The 16,624-nt window shown below is 41.8% G+C and overlaps 12 non-coding genes across 12 annotated transcripts; all 12 read left to right on the forward strand.

The window, feature by feature from the left end:
* Positions 1 to 87: 87 nt before the first annotated feature.
* On the forward strand, positions 88 to 159 carry TRNAP-UGG (transfer RNA proline (anticodon UGG)). Its single transcript has one exon. It is a non-coding gene; the product is annotated as a tRNA-Pro (tRNA).
* Positions 160 to 431: 272 nt separating this feature from the next.
* TRNAV-CAC (transfer RNA valine (anticodon CAC)) lies at positions 432 to 504 on the forward strand. Its single transcript has one exon. It is a non-coding gene; the product is annotated as a tRNA-Val (tRNA).
* A 1,980-nt stretch (positions 505 to 2,484) lies between these two features.
* TRNAP-UGG (transfer RNA proline (anticodon UGG)) lies at positions 2,485 to 2,556 on the forward strand. The gene has a single exon. It is a non-coding gene; the product is annotated as a tRNA-Pro (tRNA).
* A 272-nt stretch (positions 2,557 to 2,828) lies between these two features.
* TRNAV-CAC (transfer RNA valine (anticodon CAC)) lies at positions 2,829 to 2,901 on the forward strand. Its single transcript has one exon. It is a non-coding gene; the product is annotated as a tRNA-Val (tRNA).
* Positions 2,902 to 4,881: 1,980 nt separating this feature from the next.
* TRNAP-UGG (transfer RNA proline (anticodon UGG)) lies at positions 4,882 to 4,953 on the forward strand. Its single transcript has one exon. It is a non-coding gene; the product is annotated as a tRNA-Pro (tRNA).
* A 272-nt stretch (positions 4,954 to 5,225) lies between these two features.
* Positions 5,226 to 5,298, forward strand: TRNAV-CAC (transfer RNA valine (anticodon CAC)). Its single transcript has one exon. It is a non-coding gene; the product is annotated as a tRNA-Val (tRNA).
* Positions 5,299 to 7,278: 1,980 nt separating this feature from the next.
* On the forward strand, positions 7,279 to 7,350 carry TRNAP-UGG (transfer RNA proline (anticodon UGG)). Its single transcript has one exon. It is a non-coding gene; the product is annotated as a tRNA-Pro (tRNA).
* Positions 7,351 to 7,622: 272 nt separating this feature from the next.
* On the forward strand, positions 7,623 to 7,695 carry TRNAV-CAC (transfer RNA valine (anticodon CAC)). The gene has a single exon. It is a non-coding gene; the product is annotated as a tRNA-Val (tRNA).
* Positions 7,696 to 10,019: 2,324 nt separating this feature from the next.
* TRNAV-CAC (transfer RNA valine (anticodon CAC)) lies at positions 10,020 to 10,092 on the forward strand. The gene has a single exon. It is a non-coding gene; the product is annotated as a tRNA-Val (tRNA).
* A 1,980-nt stretch (positions 10,093 to 12,072) lies between these two features.
* TRNAP-UGG (transfer RNA proline (anticodon UGG)) lies at positions 12,073 to 12,144 on the forward strand. The gene has a single exon. It is a non-coding gene; the product is annotated as a tRNA-Pro (tRNA).
* A 272-nt stretch (positions 12,145 to 12,416) lies between these two features.
* TRNAV-CAC (transfer RNA valine (anticodon CAC)) lies at positions 12,417 to 12,489 on the forward strand. Its single transcript has one exon. It is a non-coding gene; the product is annotated as a tRNA-Val (tRNA).
* A 2,324-nt stretch (positions 12,490 to 14,813) lies between these two features.
* Positions 14,814 to 14,886, forward strand: TRNAV-CAC (transfer RNA valine (anticodon CAC)). Its single transcript has one exon. It is a non-coding gene; the product is annotated as a tRNA-Val (tRNA).
* Positions 14,887 to 16,624: the final 1,738 nt, after the last annotated feature.

Genomic DNA, 16,624 nt, shown 5'->3' on the forward strand with positions numbered 1-16,624 from the left:
CAGACCAAGCATCATAAAGATACCAGCATGATCTTCATTGCGGGCTTAGAGCCGGTATTAGCTTTTGAGAGGTAAGAGGATTTTGAGGGCTCGTTGGTCTAGGGGTATGATTCTCGCTTTGGGTGCGAGAGGTCCCGGGTTCAAATCCCGGACGAGCCCTTTTCTTGGTACTCTTTTCAAGTTGTTTTGAAGTTTGCGTTTCAAAACCAACATCAATTTTTTCTTTGCAGTAGTGGATAATTCTTTGCTAGAGTCTCATGCTTCAGCCCTGCCCAGTCTGAGCTAATACCAAACATCTGGTCTTGCATGGCATGTACGAGCGTTCAGCTAGGGATGTCGGGCAGGTTGCATGAAAGAAATCTAAAGCCAGAGGCCCATGGAATAGCCAGTTCGGAGCAGTTTCATTACAGAAAAATCAACTGTAGGTATCTGTTTCTGTAGTGTAGTGGTTATCACGTTCGCCTCACACGCGAAAGGTCCCCGGTTCGAAACCGGGCAGAAACAGTTGTTATATTGTGTTGGCTACAATGTTGATAGGTGCCGTTTTGCCATGGAATTGTCCAAGCCCTGAAGATTATTTCATGCAATCTCGTTCCAAGAAAGGGAATTCTCTCAAAACACTAAAGTAATCGGCGTGTGGATGTATCTGTTGGTTCTCAGACCTTGCTTTCAAAAGAGCCCTGCAATCGGTTCACTGCTCACCTAGAACAAGCATTAACATGGAGAATTGTTGGCACCAACAGGAATCTTATTTTAGTGGAGTGTTTCTGGCTTTGAGTGCAGAGGCCCTCGGCTCAATTCCAAGATGATCCTTCTCAGGGTGATGATACAAATGCATTGTCACCTTTACGTTTAATGTCAGAATCATTTATTTCCAGTTGGTGGTGTAAGAATGTTTGCAACAGTATGGCGATTTTTCCTAGCCATGCATGAATGAAAGCATATCACTCGCCTTTAGGTGTTTTTCTAATACATTGATATTTGCATCTTCCTTCCTAGCCTGCATGTTTGACTATCTTACAGGCTGCATGTAATAAGTATCACATCAGGGCCCTTCTTCTACTCAATTCACAACTGTTCTATCACGACATAGATAAGAAAGCTGCATCTGCTTTTGTTGTGTAGTGGTAATCAGGTTTACCTGACGTGTGAAAGCCCCATGCTTTGAAAGTACACAGTAACAAAGAAACCGATGACTTTTATAAAAAGGTGTCATGTGTGTCTCTTACTTTGCACAAAAAGTGCCAGAGATGACTTCATTTGCAGTCACTTGAAAAGTAGGGATTCTCCAATAAATGGTAAATGGTTGAAACAAATCTGAAGAAATGCATGACATACCTGTGTGTGTGTGTGTATGCATGTATGTATATATAGGGAGAGAGAGAGCGTCAATATAAACAGACTTTATTTCAATCAAGCTGTCTTTTCTATCCTTCAGGAGCAGAATGTTCTGATCATCAGCGCTCCAGAATGTAGTGTTTTCTTGGCAAGCATCACATATTGTGATGTGTTAGCTAAAAGTTCCATATCCTAGAGACTGATATATTCCTCTGTACTTGTACCTTGGGGATTCATCAAAACCTGGCATCATAAGCAGCTTTCTACTGCCACAGACTGGACAGCGAAACAATTTAAAATATCCCAGAAAAAGAAAATAAGCATGCTTAATCAGAGCTTTCTGGACAGGAAGGACATTTGAGCAAGTGAGGAATAAGCACTGCTTTTGTTAATTTGCATAGGCAGAATAGAGACTTCTGGGAAAAGGCCGAAATTACAGTCACAGAAAATGGCTGCATCTATAGAGAACGCTAAGAAGTGTTGGCAGCTTTTCCTCTGACCCTGGCCACTTTTACAAGCAATCCTATGATAGTCAGCAGGACCCACCCTAAAAAGGAAGGGGCATCCACTTGGACCCTTTCCACCTTTTCTAAATCTCGCCTGATCGAGCCTCATTGAGCACTGATTGAGCAGATAAGCACATGTCATTCTCATTTCAGAAAGGTATTGGTTAGCTTGCTGCTAGCAGCTCAGTTATGTTATGATGTTAGAGGCTATGCAAGGAATGCTTTAGTCCAGCGATATGCAGTTTTTAATGCGCCTTGCATTCAGCAGGAAGATCTTTAGCTTGAATCTGTGGCCTAGGTATTCACCTTGGTATTTCTTTTGGCACAAAGTGAAGGAGTATTTAAGAGAAAATGCACAATGTGTTTCTTATGTTGTTATGAACAACTTGTTACTCTTTCTCATTAAGCTTCAGCCACTGAAGAAATATATAAATAAGGGCTGACTTCCTGTAAGACGTGTCCAAAGCTGGGACGGAATAAAAGGAGACACTTGTAAATGATAGTGCTATCGTTTGAGAAAGGGTAAGTTGAGACTGACTTTCATGCGTATTCACAGACCAAGCATCATAAAGATACCAGCATGATCTTCATTGCGGGCTTAGAGCCGGTATTAGCTTTTGAGAGGTAAGAGGATTTTGAGGGCTCGTTGGTCTAGGGGTATGATTCTCGCTTTGGGTGCGAGAGGTCCCGGGTTCAAATCCCGGACGAGCCCTTTTCTTGGTACTCTTTTCAAGTTGTTTTGAAGTTTGCGTTTCAAAACCAACATCAATTTTTTCTTTGCAGTAGTGGATAATTCTTTGCTAGAGTCTCATGCTTCAGCCCTGCCCAGTCTGAGCTAATACCAAACATCTGGTCTTGCATGGCATGTACGAGCGTTCAGCTAGGGATGTCGGGCAGGTTGCATGAAAGAAATCTAAAGCCAGAGGCCCATGGAATAGCCAGTTCGGAGCAGTTTCATTACAGAAAAATCAACTGTAGGTATCTGTTTCTGTAGTGTAGTGGTTATCACGTTCGCCTCACACGCGAAAGGTCCCCGGTTCGAAACCGGGCAGAAACAGTTGTTATATTGTGTTGGCTACAATGTTGATAGGTGCCGTTTTGCCATGGAATTGTCCAAGCCCTGAAGATTATTTCATGCAATCTCGTTCCAAGAAAGGGAATTCTCTCAAAACACTAAAGTAATCGGCGTGTGGATGTATCTGTTGGTTCTCAGACCTTGCTTTCAAAAGAGCCCTGCAATCGGTTCACTGCTCACCTAGAACAAGCATTAACATGGAGAATTGTTGGCACCAACAGGAATCTTATTTTAGTGGAGTGTTTCTGGCTTTGAGTGCAGAGGCCCTCGGCTCAATTCCAAGATGATCCTTCTCAGGGTGATGATACAAATGCATTGTCACCTTTACGTTTAATGTCAGAATCATTTATTTCCAGTTGGTGGTGTAAGAATGTTTGCAACAGTATGGCGATTTTTCCTAGCCATGCATGAATGAAAGCATATCACTCGCCTTTAGGTGTTTTTCTAATACATTGATATTTGCATCTTCCTTCCTAGCCTGCATGTTTGACTATCTTACAGGCTGCATGTAATAAGTATCACATCAGGGCCCTTCTTCTACTCAATTCACAACTGTTCTATCACGACATAGATAAGAAAGCTGCATCTGCTTTTGTTGTGTAGTGGTAATCAGGTTTACCTGACGTGTGAAAGCCCCATGCTTTGAAAGTACACAGTAACAAAGAAACCGATGACTTTTATAAAAAGGTGTCATGTGTGTCTCTTACTTTGCACAAAAAGTGCCAGAGATGACTTCATTTGCAGTCACTTGAAAAGTAGGGATTCTCCAATAAATGGTAAATGGTTGAAACAAATCTGAAGAAATGCATGACATACCTGTGTGTGTGTGTGTATGCATGTATGTATATATAGGGAGAGAGAGAGCGTCAATATAAACAGACTTTATTTCAATCAAGCTGTCTTTTCTATCCTTCAGGAGCAGAATGTTCTGATCATCAGCGCTCCAGAATGTAGTGTTTTCTTGGCAAGCATCACATATTGTGATGTGTTAGCTAAAAGTTCCATATCCTAGAGACTGATATATTCCTCTGTACTTGTACCTTGGGGATTCATCAAAACCTGGCATCATAAGCAGCTTTCTACTGCCACAGACTGGACAGCGAAACAATTTAAAATATCCCAGAAAAAGAAAATAAGCATGCTTAATCAGAGCTTTCTGGACAGGAAGGACATTTGAGCAAGTGAGGAATAAGCACTGCTTTTGTTAATTTGCATAGGCAGAATAGAGACTTCTGGGAAAAGGCCGAAATTACAGTCACAGAAAATGGCTGCATCTATAGAGAACGCTAAGAAGTGTTGGCAGCTTTTCCTCTGACCCTGGCCACTTTTACAAGCAATCCTATGATAGTCAGCAGGACCCACCCTAAAAAGGAAGGGGCATCCACTTGGACCCTTTCCACCTTTTCTAAATCTCGCCTGATCGAGCCTGATTGAGCACTGATTGAGCAGATAAGCACATGTCATTCTCATTTCAGAAAGGTATTGGTTAGCTTGCTGCTAGCAGCTCAGTTATGTTATGATGTTAGAGGCTATGCAAGGAATGCTTTAGTCCAGCGATATGCAGTTTTTAATGCGCCTTGCATTCAGCAGGAAGATCTTTAGCTTGAATCTGTGGCCTAGGTATTCACCTTGGTATTTCTTTTGGCACAAAGTGAAGGAGTATTTAAGAGAAAATGCACAATGTGTTTCTTATGTTGTTATGAACAACTTGTTACTCTTTCTCATTAAGCTTCAGCCACTGAAGAAATATATAAATAAGGGCTGACTTCCTGTAAGACGTGTCCAAAGCTGGGACGGAATAAAAGGAGACACTTGTAAATGATAGTGCTATCGTTTGAGAAAGGGTAAGTTGAGACTGACTTTCATGCGTATTCACAGACCAAGCATCATAAAGATACCAGCATGATCTTCATTGCGGGCTTAGAGCCGGTATTAGCTTTTGAGAGGTAAGAGGATTTTGAGGGCTCGTTGGTCTAGGGGTATGATTCTCGCTTTGGGTGCGAGAGGTCCCGGGTTCAAATCCCGGACGAGCCCTTTTCTTGGTACTCTTTTCAAGTTGTTTTGAAGTTTGCGTTTCAAAACCAACATCAATTTTTTCTTTGCAGTAGTGGATAATTCTTTGCTAGAGTCTCATGCTTCAGCCCTGCCCAGTCTGAGCTAATACCAAACATCTGGTCTTGCATGGCATGTACGAGCGTTCAGCTAGGGATGTCGGGCAGGTTGCATGAAAGAAATCTAAAGCCAGAGGCCCATGGAATAGCCAGTTCGGAGCAGTTTCATTACAGAAAAATCAACTGTAGGTATCTGTTTCTGTAGTGTAGTGGTTATCACGTTCGCCTCACACGCGAAAGGTCCCCGGTTCGAAACCGGGCAGAAACAGTTGTTATATTGTGTTGGCTACAATGTTGATAGGTGCCGTTTTGCCATGGAATTGTCCAAGCCCTGAAGATTATTTCATGCAATCTCGTTCCAAGAAAGGGAATTCTCTCAAAACACTAAAGTAATCGGCGTGTGGATGTATCTGTTGGTTCTCAGACCTTGCTTTCAAAAGAGCCCTGCAATCGGTTCACTGCTCACCTAGAACAAGCATTAACATGGAGAATTGTTGGCACCAACAGGAATCTTATTTTAGTGGAGTGTTTCTGGCTTTGAGTGCAGAGGCCCTCGGCTCAATTCCAAGATGATCCTTCTCAGGGTGATGATACAAATGCATTGTCACCTTTACGTTTAATGTCAGAATCATTTATTTCCAGTTGGTGGTGTAAGAATGTTTGCAACAGTATGGCGATTTTTCCTAGCCATGCATGAATGAAAGCATATCACTCGCCTTTAGGTGTTTTTCTAATACATTGATATTTGCATCTTCCTTCCTAGCCTGCATGTTTGACTATCTTACAGGCTGCATGTAATAAGTATCACATCAGGGCCCTTCTTCTACTCAATTCACAACTGTTCTATCACGACATAGATAAGAAAGCTGCATCTGCTTTTGTTGTGTAGTGGTAATCAGGTTTACCTGACGTGTGAAAGCCCCATGCTTTGAAAGTACACAGTAACAAAGAAACCGATGACTTTTATAAAAAGGTGTCATGTGTGTCTCTTACTTTGCACAAAAAGTGCCAGAGATGACTTCATTTGCAGTCACTTGAAAAGTAGGGATTCTCCAATAAATGGTAAATGGTTGAAACAAATCTGAAGAAATGCATGACATACCTGTGTGTGTGTGTGTATGCATGTATGTATATATAGGGAGAGAGAGAGCGTCAATATAAACAGACTTTATTTCAATCAAGCTGTCTTTTCTATCCTTCAGGAGCAGAATGTTCTGATCATCAGCGCTCCAGAATGTAGTGTTTTCTTGGCAAGCATCACATATTGTGATGTGTTAGCTAAAAGTTCCATATCCTAGAGACTGATATATTCCTCTGTACTTGTACCTTGGGGATTCATCAAAACCTGGCATCATAAGCAGCTTTCTACTGCCACAGACTGGACAGCGAAACAATTTAAAATATCCCAGAAAAAGAAAATAAGCATGCTTAATCAGAGCTTTCTGGACAGGAAGGACATTTGAGCAAGTGAGGAATAAGCACTGCTTTTGTTAATTTGCATAGGCAGAATAGAGACTTCTGGGAAAAGGCCGAAATTACAGTCACAGAAAATGGCTGCATCTATAGAGAACGCTAAGAAGTGTTGGCAGCTTTTCCTCTGACCCTGGCCACTTTTACAAGCAATCCTATGATAGTCAGCAGGACCCACCCTAAAAAGGAAGGGGCATCCACTTGGACCCTTTCCACCTTTTCTAAATCTCGCCTGATCGAGCCTGATTGAGCACTGATTGAGCAGATAAGCACATGTCATTCTCATTTCAGAAAGGTATTGGTTAGCTTGCTGCTAGCAGCTCAGTTATGTTATGATGTTAGAGGCTATGCAAGGAATGCTTTAGTCCAGCGATATGCAGTTTTTAATGCGCCTTGCATTCAGCAGGAAGATCTTTAGCTTGAATCTGTGGCCTAGGTATTCACCTTGGTATTTCTTTTGGCACAAAGTGAAGGAGTATTTAAGAGAAAATGCACAATGTGTTTCTTATGTTGTTATGAACAACTTGTTACTCTTTCTCATTAAGCTTCAGCCACTGAAGAAATATATAAATAAGGGCTGACTTCCTGTAAGACGTGTCCAAAGCTGGGACGGAATAAAAGGAGACACTTGTAAATGATAGTGCTATCGTTTGAGAAAGGGTAAGTTGAGACTGACTTTCATGCGTATTCACAGACCAAGCATCATAAAGATACCAGCATGATCTTCATTGCGGGCTTAGAGCCGGTATTAGCTTTTGAGAGGTAAGAGGATTTTGAGGGCTCGTTGGTCTAGGGGTATGATTCTCGCTTTGGGTGCGAGAGGTCCCGGGTTCAAATCCCGGACGAGCCCTTTTCTTGGTACTCTTTTCAAGTTGTTTTGAAGTTTGCGTTTCAAAACCAACATCAATTTTTTCTTTGCAGTAGTGGATAATTCTTTGCTAGAGTCTCATGCTTCAGCCCTGCCCAGTCTGAGCTAATACCAAACATCTGGTCTTGCATGGCATGTACGAGCGTTCAGCTAGGGATGTCGGGCAGGTTGCATGAAAGAAATCTAAAGCCAGAGGCCCATGGAATAGCCAGTTCGGAGCAGTTTCATTACAGAAAAATCAACTGTAGGTATCTGTTTCTGTAGTGTAGTGGTTATCACGTTCGCCTCACACGCGAAAGGTCCCCGGTTCGAAACCGGGCAGAAACAGTTGTTATATTGTGTTGGCTACAATGTTGATAGGTGCCGTTTTGCCATGGAATTGTCCAAGCCCTGAAGATTATTTCATGCAATCTCGTTCCAAGAAAGGGAATTCTCTCAAAACACTAAAGTAATCGGCGTGTGGATGTATCTGTTGGTTCTCAGACCTTGCTTTCAAAAGAGCCCTGCAATCGGTTCACTGCTCACCTAGAACAAGCATTAACATGGAGAATTGTTGGCACCAACAGGAATCTTATTTTAGTGGAGTGTTTCTGGCTTTGAGTGCAGAGGCCCTCGGCTCAATTCCAAGATGATCCTTCTCAGGGTGATGATACAAATGCATTGTCACCTTTACGTTTAATGTCAGAATCATTTATTTCCAGTTGGTGGTGTAAGAATGTTTGCAACAGTATGGCGATTTTTCCTAGCCATGCATGAATGAAAGCATATCACTCGCCTTTAGGTGTTTTTCTAATACATTGATATTTGCATCTTCCTTCCTAGCCTGCATGTTTGACTATCTTACAGGCTGCATGTAATAAGTATCACATCAGGGCCCTTCTTCTACTCAATTCACAACTGTTCTATCACGACATAGATAAGAAAGCTGCATCTGCTTTTGTTGTGTAGTGGTAATCAGGTTTACCTGACGTGTGAAAGCCCCATGCTTTGAAAGTACACAGTAACAAAGAAACCGATGACTTTTATAAAAAGGTGTCATGTGTGTCTCTTACTTTGCACAAAAAGTGCCAGAGATGACTTCATTTGCAGTCACTTGAAAAGTAGGGATTCTCCAATAAATGGTAAATGGTTGAAACAAATCTGAAGAAATGCATGACATACCTGTGTGTGTGTGTGTATGCATGTATGTATATATAGGGAGAGAGAGAGCGTCAATATAAACAGACTTTATTTCAATCAAGCTGTCTTTTCTATCCTTCAGGAGCAGAATGTTCTGATCATCAGCGCTCCAGAATGTAGTGTTTTCTTGGCAAGCATCACATATTGTGATGTGTTAGCTAAAAGTTCCATATCCTAGAGACTGATATATTCCTCTGTACTTGTACCTTGGGGATTCATCAAAACCTGGCATCATAAGCAGCTTTCTACTGCCACAGACTGGACAGCGAAACAATTTAAAATATCCCAGAAAAAGAAAATAAGCATGCTTAATCAGAGCTTTCTGGACAGGAAGGACATTTGAGCAAGTGAGGAATAAGCACTGCTTTTGTTAATTTGCATAGGCAGAATAGAGACTTCTGGGAAAAGGCCGAAATTACAGTCACAGAAAATGGCTGCATCTATAGAGAACGCTAAGAAGTGTTGGCAGCTTTTCCTCTGACCCTGGCCACTTTTACAAGCAATCCTATGATAGTCAGCAGGACCCACCCTAAAAAGGAAGGGGCATCCACTTGGACCCTTTCCACCTTTTCTAAATCTCGCCTGATCGAGCCTGATTGAGCACTGATTGAGCAGATAAGCACATGTCATTCTCATTTCAGAAAGGTATTGGTTAGCTTGCTGCTAGCAGCTCAGTTATGTTATGATGTTAGAGGCTATGCAAGGAATGCTTTAGTCCAGCGATATGCAGTTTTTAATGCGCCTTGCATTCAGCAGGAAGATCTTTAGCTTGAATCTGTGGCCTAGGTATTCACCTTGGTATTTCTTTTGGCACAAAGTGAAGGAGTATTTAAGAGAAAATGCACAATGTGTTTCTTATGTTGTTATGAACAACTTGTTACTCTTTCTCATTAAGCTTCAGCCACTGAAGAAATATATAAATAAGGGCTGACTTCCTGTAAGACGTGTCCAAAGCTGGGACGGAATAAAAGGAGACACTTGTAAATGATAGTGCTATCGTTTGAGAAAGGGTAAGTTGAGACTGACTTTCATGCGTATTCACAGACCAAGCATCATAAAGATACCAGCATGATCTTCATTGCGGGCTTAGAGCCGGTATTAGCTTTTGAGAGGTAAGAGGATTTTGAGGGCTCGTTGGTCTAGGGGTATGATTCTCGCTTTGGGTGCGAGTGGTCCCGGGTTCAAATCCCGGACGAGCCCTTTTCTTGGTACTCTTTTCAAGTTGTTTTGAAGTTTGCGTTTCAAAACCAACATCAATTTTTTCTTTGCAGTAGTGGATAATTCTTTGCTAGAGTCTCATGCTTCAGCCCTGCCCAGTCTGAGCTAATACCAAACATCTGGTCTTGCATGGCATGTACGAGCGTTCAGCTAGGGATGTCGGGCAGGTTGCATGAAAGAAATCTAAAGCCAGAGGCCCATGGAATAGCCAGTTCGGAGCAGTTTCATTACAGAAAAATCAACTGTAGGTATCTGTTTCTGTAGTGTAGTGGTTATCACGTTCGCCTCACACGCGAAAGGTCCCCGGTTCGAAACCGGGCAGAAACAGTTGTTATATTGTGTTGGCTACAATGTTGATAGGTGCCGTTTTGCCATGGAATTGTCCAAGCCCTGAAGATTATTTCATGCAATCTCGTTCCAAGAAAGGGAATTCTCTCAAAACACTAAAGTAATCGGCGTGTGGATGTATCTGTTGGTTCTCAGACCTTGCTTTCAAAAGAGCCCTGCAATCGGTTCACTGCTCACCTAGAACAAGCATTAACATGGAGAATTGTTGGCACCAACAGGAATCTTATTTTAGTGGAGTGTTTCTGGCTTTGAGTGCAGAGGCCCTCGGCTCAATTCCAAGATGATCCTTCTCAGGGTGATGATACAAATGCATTGTCACCTTTACGTTTAATGTCAGAATCATTTATTTCCAGTTGGTGGTGTAAGAATGTTTGCAACAGTATGGCGATTTTTCCTAGCCATGCATGAATGAAAGCATATCACTCGCCTTTAGGTGTTTTTCTAATACATTGATATTTACATCTTCCTTCCTAGCCTGCATGTTTGACTATCTTACAGGCTGCATGTAATAAGTATCACATCAGGGCCCTTCTTCTACTCAATTCACAACTGTTCTATCACGACATAGATAAGAAAGCTGCATCTGCTTTTGTTGTGTAGTGGTAATCAGGTTTACCTGACGTGTGAAAGCCCCATGCTTTGAAAGTACACAGTAACAAAGAAACCGATGACTTTTATAAAAAGGTGTCATGTGTGTCTCTTACTTTGCACAAAAAGTGCCAGAGATGACTTCATTTGCAGTCACTTGAAAAGTAGGGATTCTCCAATAAATGGTAAATGGTTGAAACAAATCTGAAGAAATGCATGACATACCTGTGTGTGTGTGTGTATGCATGTATGTATATATAGGGAGAGAGAGAGCGTCAATATAAACAGACTTTATTTCAATCAAGCTGTCTTTTCTATCCTTCAGGAGCAGAATGTTCTGATCATCAGCGCTCCAGAATGTAGTGTTTTCTTGGCAAGCATCACATATTGTGATGTGTTAGCTAAAAGTTCCATATCCTAGAGACTGATATATTCCTCTGTACTTGTACATTGGGGATTCATCAAAACCTGGCATCATAAGCAGCTTTCTACTGCCACAGACTGGACAGCGAAACAATTTAAAATATCCCAGAAAAAGAAAATAAGCATGCTTAATCAGAGCTTTCTGGACAGGAAGGACATTTGAGCAAGTGAGGAATAAGCACTGCTTTTGTTAATTTGCATAGGCAGAATAGAGACTTCTGGGAAAAGGCCGAAATTACAGTCACAGAAAATGGCTGCATCTATAGAGAACGCTAAGAAGTGTTGGCAGCTTTTCCTCTGACCCTGGCCACTTTTACAAGCAATCCTATGATAGTCAGCAGGACCCACCCTAAAAAGGAAGGGGCATCCACTTGGACCCTTTCCACCTTTTCTAAATCTCGCCTGATCGAGCCTGATTGAGCACTGATTGAGCAGATAAGCACATGTCATTCTCATTTCAGAAAGGTATTGGTTAGCTTGCTGCTAGCAGCTCAGTTATGTTATGATGTTAGAGGCTATGCAAGGAATGCTTTAGTCCAGCGATATGCAGTTTTTAATGCGCCTTGCATTCAGCAGGAAGATCTTTAGCTTGAATCTGTGGCCTAGGTATTCACCTTGGTATTTCTTTTGGCACAAAGTGAAGGAGTATTTAAGAGAAAATGCACAATGTGTTTCTTATGTTGTTATGAACAACTTGTTACTCTTTCTCATTAAGCTTCAGCCACTGAAGAAATATATAAATAAGGGCTGACTTCCTGTAAGACGTGTCCAAAGCTGGGACGGAATAAAAGGAGACACTTGTAAATGATAGTGCTATCGTTTGAGAAAGGGTAAGTTGAGACTGACTTTCATGCGTATTCACAGACCAAGCATCATAAAGATACCAGCATGATCTTCATTGCGGGCTTAGAGCCGGTATTAGCTTTTGAGAGGTAAGAGGATTTTGAGGGCTCGTTGGTCTAGGGGTATGATTCTCGCTTTGGGTGCGAGAGGTCCCGGGTTCAAATCCCGGACGAGCCCTTTTCTTGGTACTCTTTTCAAGTTGTTTTGAAGTTTGCGTTTCAAAACCAACATCAATTTTTTCTTTGCAGTAGTGGATAATTCTTTGCTAGAGTCTCATGCTTCAGCCCTGCCCAGTCTGAGCTAATACCAAACATCTGGTCTTGCATGGCATGTACGAGCGTTCAGCTAGGGATGTCGGGCAGGTTGCATGAAAGAAATCTAAAGCCAGAGGCCCATGGAATAGCCAGTTCGGAGCAGTTTCATTACAGAAAAATCAACTGTAGGTATCTGTTTCTGTAGTGTAGTGGTTATCACGTTCGCCTCACACGCGAAAGGTCCCCGGTTCGAAACCGGGCAGAAACAGTTGTTATATTGTGTTGGCTACAATGTTGATAGGTGCCGTTTTGCCATGGAATTGTCCAAGCCCTGAAGATTATTTCATGCAATCTCGTTCCAAGAAAGGGAATTCTCTCAAAACACTAAAGTAATCGGCGTGTGGATGTATCTGTTGGTTCTCAGACCTTGCTTTCAAAAGAGCCCTGCAATCGGTTCACTGCTCACCTAGAACAAGCATTAACATGGAGAATTGTTGGCACCAACAGGAATCTTATTTTAGTGGAGTGTTTCTGGCTTTGAGTGCAGAGGCCCTCGGCTCAATTCCAAGATGATCCTTCTCAGGGTGATGATACAAATGCATTGTCACCTTTACGTTTAATGTCAGAATCATTTATTTCCAGTTGGTGGTGTAAGAATGTTTGCAACAGTATGGCGATTTTTCCTAGCCATGCATGAATGAAAGCATATCACTCGCCTTTAGGTGTTTTTCTAATACATTGATATTTGCATCTTCCTTCCTAGCCTGCATGTTTGACTATCTTACAGGCTGCATGTAATAAGTATCACATCAGGGCCCTTCTTCTACTCAATTCACAACTGTTCTATCACGACATAGATAAGAAAGCTGCATCTGCTTTTGTTGTGTAGTGGTAATCAGGTTTACCTGACGTGTGAAAGCCCCATGCTTTGAAAGTACACAGTAACAAAGAAACCGATGACTTTTATAAAAAGGTGTCATGTGTGTCTCTTACTTTGCACAAAAAGTGCCAGAGATGACTTCATTTGCAGTCACTTGAAAAGTAGGGATTCTCCAATAAATGGTAAATGGTTGAAACAAATCTGAAGAAATGCATGACATACCTGTGTGTGTGTGTGTATGCATGTATGTATATATAGGGAGAGAGAGAGCGTCAATATAAACAGACTTTATTTCAATCAAGCTGTCTTTTCTATCCTTCAGGAGCAGAATGTTCTGATCATCAGCGCTCCAGAATGTAGTGTTTTCTTGGCAAGCATCACATATTGTGATGTGTTAGCTAAAAGTTCCATATCCTAGAGACTGATATATTCCTCTGTACTTGTACCTTGGGGATTCATCAAAACCTGGCATCATAAGCAGCTTTCTACTGCCACAGACTGGACAGCGAAACAATTTAAAATATCCCAGAAAAAGAAAATAAGCATGCTTAATCAGAGCTTTCTGGACAGGAAGGACATTTGAGCAAGTGAGGAATAAGCACTGCTTTTGTTAATTTGCATAGGCAGAATAGAGACTTCTGGGAAAAGGCCGAAATTACAGTCACAGAAAATGGCTGCATCTATAGAGAACGCTAAGAAGTGTTGGCAGCTTTTCCTCTGACCCTGGCCACTTTTACAAGCAATCCTATGATAGTCAGCAGGACCCACCCTAAAAAGGAAGGGGCATCCACTTGGACCCTTTCCACCTTTTCTAAATCTCGCCTGATCGAGCCTGATTGAGCACTGATTGAGCAGATAAGCACATGTCATTCTCATTTCAGAAAGGTATTGGTTAGCTTGCTGCTAGCAGCTCAGTTATGTTATGATGTTAGAGGCTATGCAAGGAATGCTTTAGTCCAGCGATATGCAGTTTTTAATGCGCCTTGCATTCAGCAGGAAGATCTTTAGCTTGAATCTGTGGCCTAGGTATTCACCTTGGTATTTCTTTTGGCACAAAGTGAAGGAGTATTTAAGAGAAAATGCACAATGTGTTTCTTATGTTGTTATGAACAACTTGTTACTCTTTCTCATTAAGCTTCAGCCACTGAAGAAATATATAAATAAGGGCTGACTTCCTGTAAGACGTGTCCAAAGCTGGGACGGAATAAAAGGAGACACTTGTAAATGATAGTGCTATCGTTTGAGAAAGGGTAAGTTGAGACTGACTTTCATGCGTATTCACAGACCAAGCATCATAAAGATACCAGCATGATCTTCATTGCGGGCTTAGAGCCGGTATTAGCTTTTGAGAGGTAAGAGGATTTTGAGGGCTCGTTGGTCTAGGGGTATGATTCTCGCTTTGGGTGCGAGTGGTCCCGGGTTCAAATCCCGGACGAGCCCTTTTCTTGGTACTCTTTTCAAGTTGTTTTGAAGTTTGCGTTTCAAAACCAACATCAATTTTTTCTTTGCAGTAGTGGATAATTCTTTGCTAGAGTCTCATGCTTCAGCCCTGCCCAGTCTGAGCTAATACCAAACATCTGGTCTTGCATGGCATGTACGAGCGTTCAGCTAGGGATGTCGGGCAGGTTGCATGAAAGAAATCTAAAGCCAGAGGCCCATGGAATAGCCAGTTCGGAGCAGTTTCATTACAGAAAAATCAACTGTAGGTATCTGTTTCTGTAGTGTAGTGGTTATCACGTTCGCCTCACACGCGAAAGGTCCCCGGTTCGAAACCGGGCAGAAACAGTTGTTATATTGTGTTGGCTACAATGTTGATAGGTGCCGTTTTGCCATGGAATTGTCCAAGCCCTGAAGATTATTTCATGCAATCTCGTTCCAAGAAAGGGAATTCTCTCAAAACACTAAAGTAATCGGCGTGTGGATGTATCTGTTGGTTCTCAGACCTTGCTTTCAAAAGAGCCCTGCAATCGGTTCACTGCTCACCTAGAACAAGCATTAACATGGAGAATTGTTGGCACCAACAGGAATCTTATTTTAGTGGAGTGTTTCTGGCTTTGAGTGCAGAGGCCCTCGGCTCAATTCCAAGATGATCCTTCTCAGGGTGATGATACAAATGCATTGTCACCTTTACGTTTAATGTCAGAATCATTTATTTCCAGTTGGTGGTGTAAGAATGTTTGCAACAGTATGGCGATTTTTCCTAGCCATGCATGAATGAAAGCATATCACTCGCCTTTAGGTGTTTTTCTAATACATTGATATTTGCATCTTCCTTCCTAGCCTGCATGTTTGACTATCTTACAGGCTGCATGTAATAAGTATCACATCAGGGCCCTTCTTCTACTCAATTCACAACTGTTCTATCACGACATAGATAAGAAAGCTGCATCTGCTTTTGTTGTGTAGTGGTAATCAGGTTTACCTGACGTGTGAAAGCCCCATGCTTTGAAAGTACACAGTAACAAAGAAACCGATGACTTTTATAAAAAGGTGTCATGTGTGTCTCTTACTTTGCACAAAAAGTGCCAGAGATGACTTCATTTGCAGTCACTTGAAAAGTAGGGATTCTCCAATAAATGGTAAATGGTTGAAACAAATCTGAAGAAATGCATGACATACCTGTGTGTGTGTGTGTGTATGCATGTATGTATATATAGGGAGAGAGAGAGCGTCAATATAAACAGACTTTATTTCAATCAAGCTGTCTTTTCTATCCTTCAGGAGCAGAATGTTCTGATCATCAGCGCTCCAGAATGTAGTGTTTTCTTGGCAAGCATCACATATTGTGATGTGTTAGCTAAAAGTTCCATATCCTAGAGACTGATATATTCCTCTGTACTTGTACATTGGGGATTCATCAAAACCTGGCATCATAAGCAGCTTTCTACTGCCACAGACTGGACAGCGAAACAATTTAAAATATCCCAGAAAAAGAAAATAAGCATGCTTAATCAGAGCTTTCTGGACAGGAAGGACATTTGAGCAAGTGAGGAATAAGCACTGCTTTTGTTAATTTGCATAGGCAGAATAGAGACTTCTGGGAAAAGGCCGAAATTACAGTCACAGAAAATGGCTGCATCTATAGAGAACGCTAAGAAGTGTTGGCAGCTTTTCCTCTGACCCTGGCCACTTTTACAAGCAATCCTATGATAGTCAGCAGGACCCACCCTAAAAAGGAAGGGGCATCCACTTGGACCCTTTCCACCTTTTCTAAATCTCGCCTGATCGAGCCTGATTGAGCACTGATTGAGCAGATAAGCACATGTCATTCTCATTTCAGAAAGGTATTGGTTAGCTTGCTGCTAGCAGCTCAGTTATGTTATGATGTTAGAGGCTATGCAAGGAATGCTTTAGTCCAGCGATATGCAGTTTTTAATGCGCCTTGCATTCAGCAGGAAGATCTTTAGCTTGAATCTGTGGCCTAGGTATTCACCTTGGTATTTCTTTTGGCACAAAGTGAAGGAGTATTTAAGAGAAAATGCACAATGTGTTTCTTATGTTGTTATGAACAACTTGTTACTCT

The sequence above is a fragment of the Triturus cristatus genome, chromosome 8, assembly GCF_964204655.1.
Source record: "Triturus cristatus chromosome 8, aTriCri1.1, whole genome shotgun sequence".
NCBI lineage: Eukaryota > Metazoa > Chordata > Amphibia > Caudata > Salamandridae > Triturus > Triturus cristatus.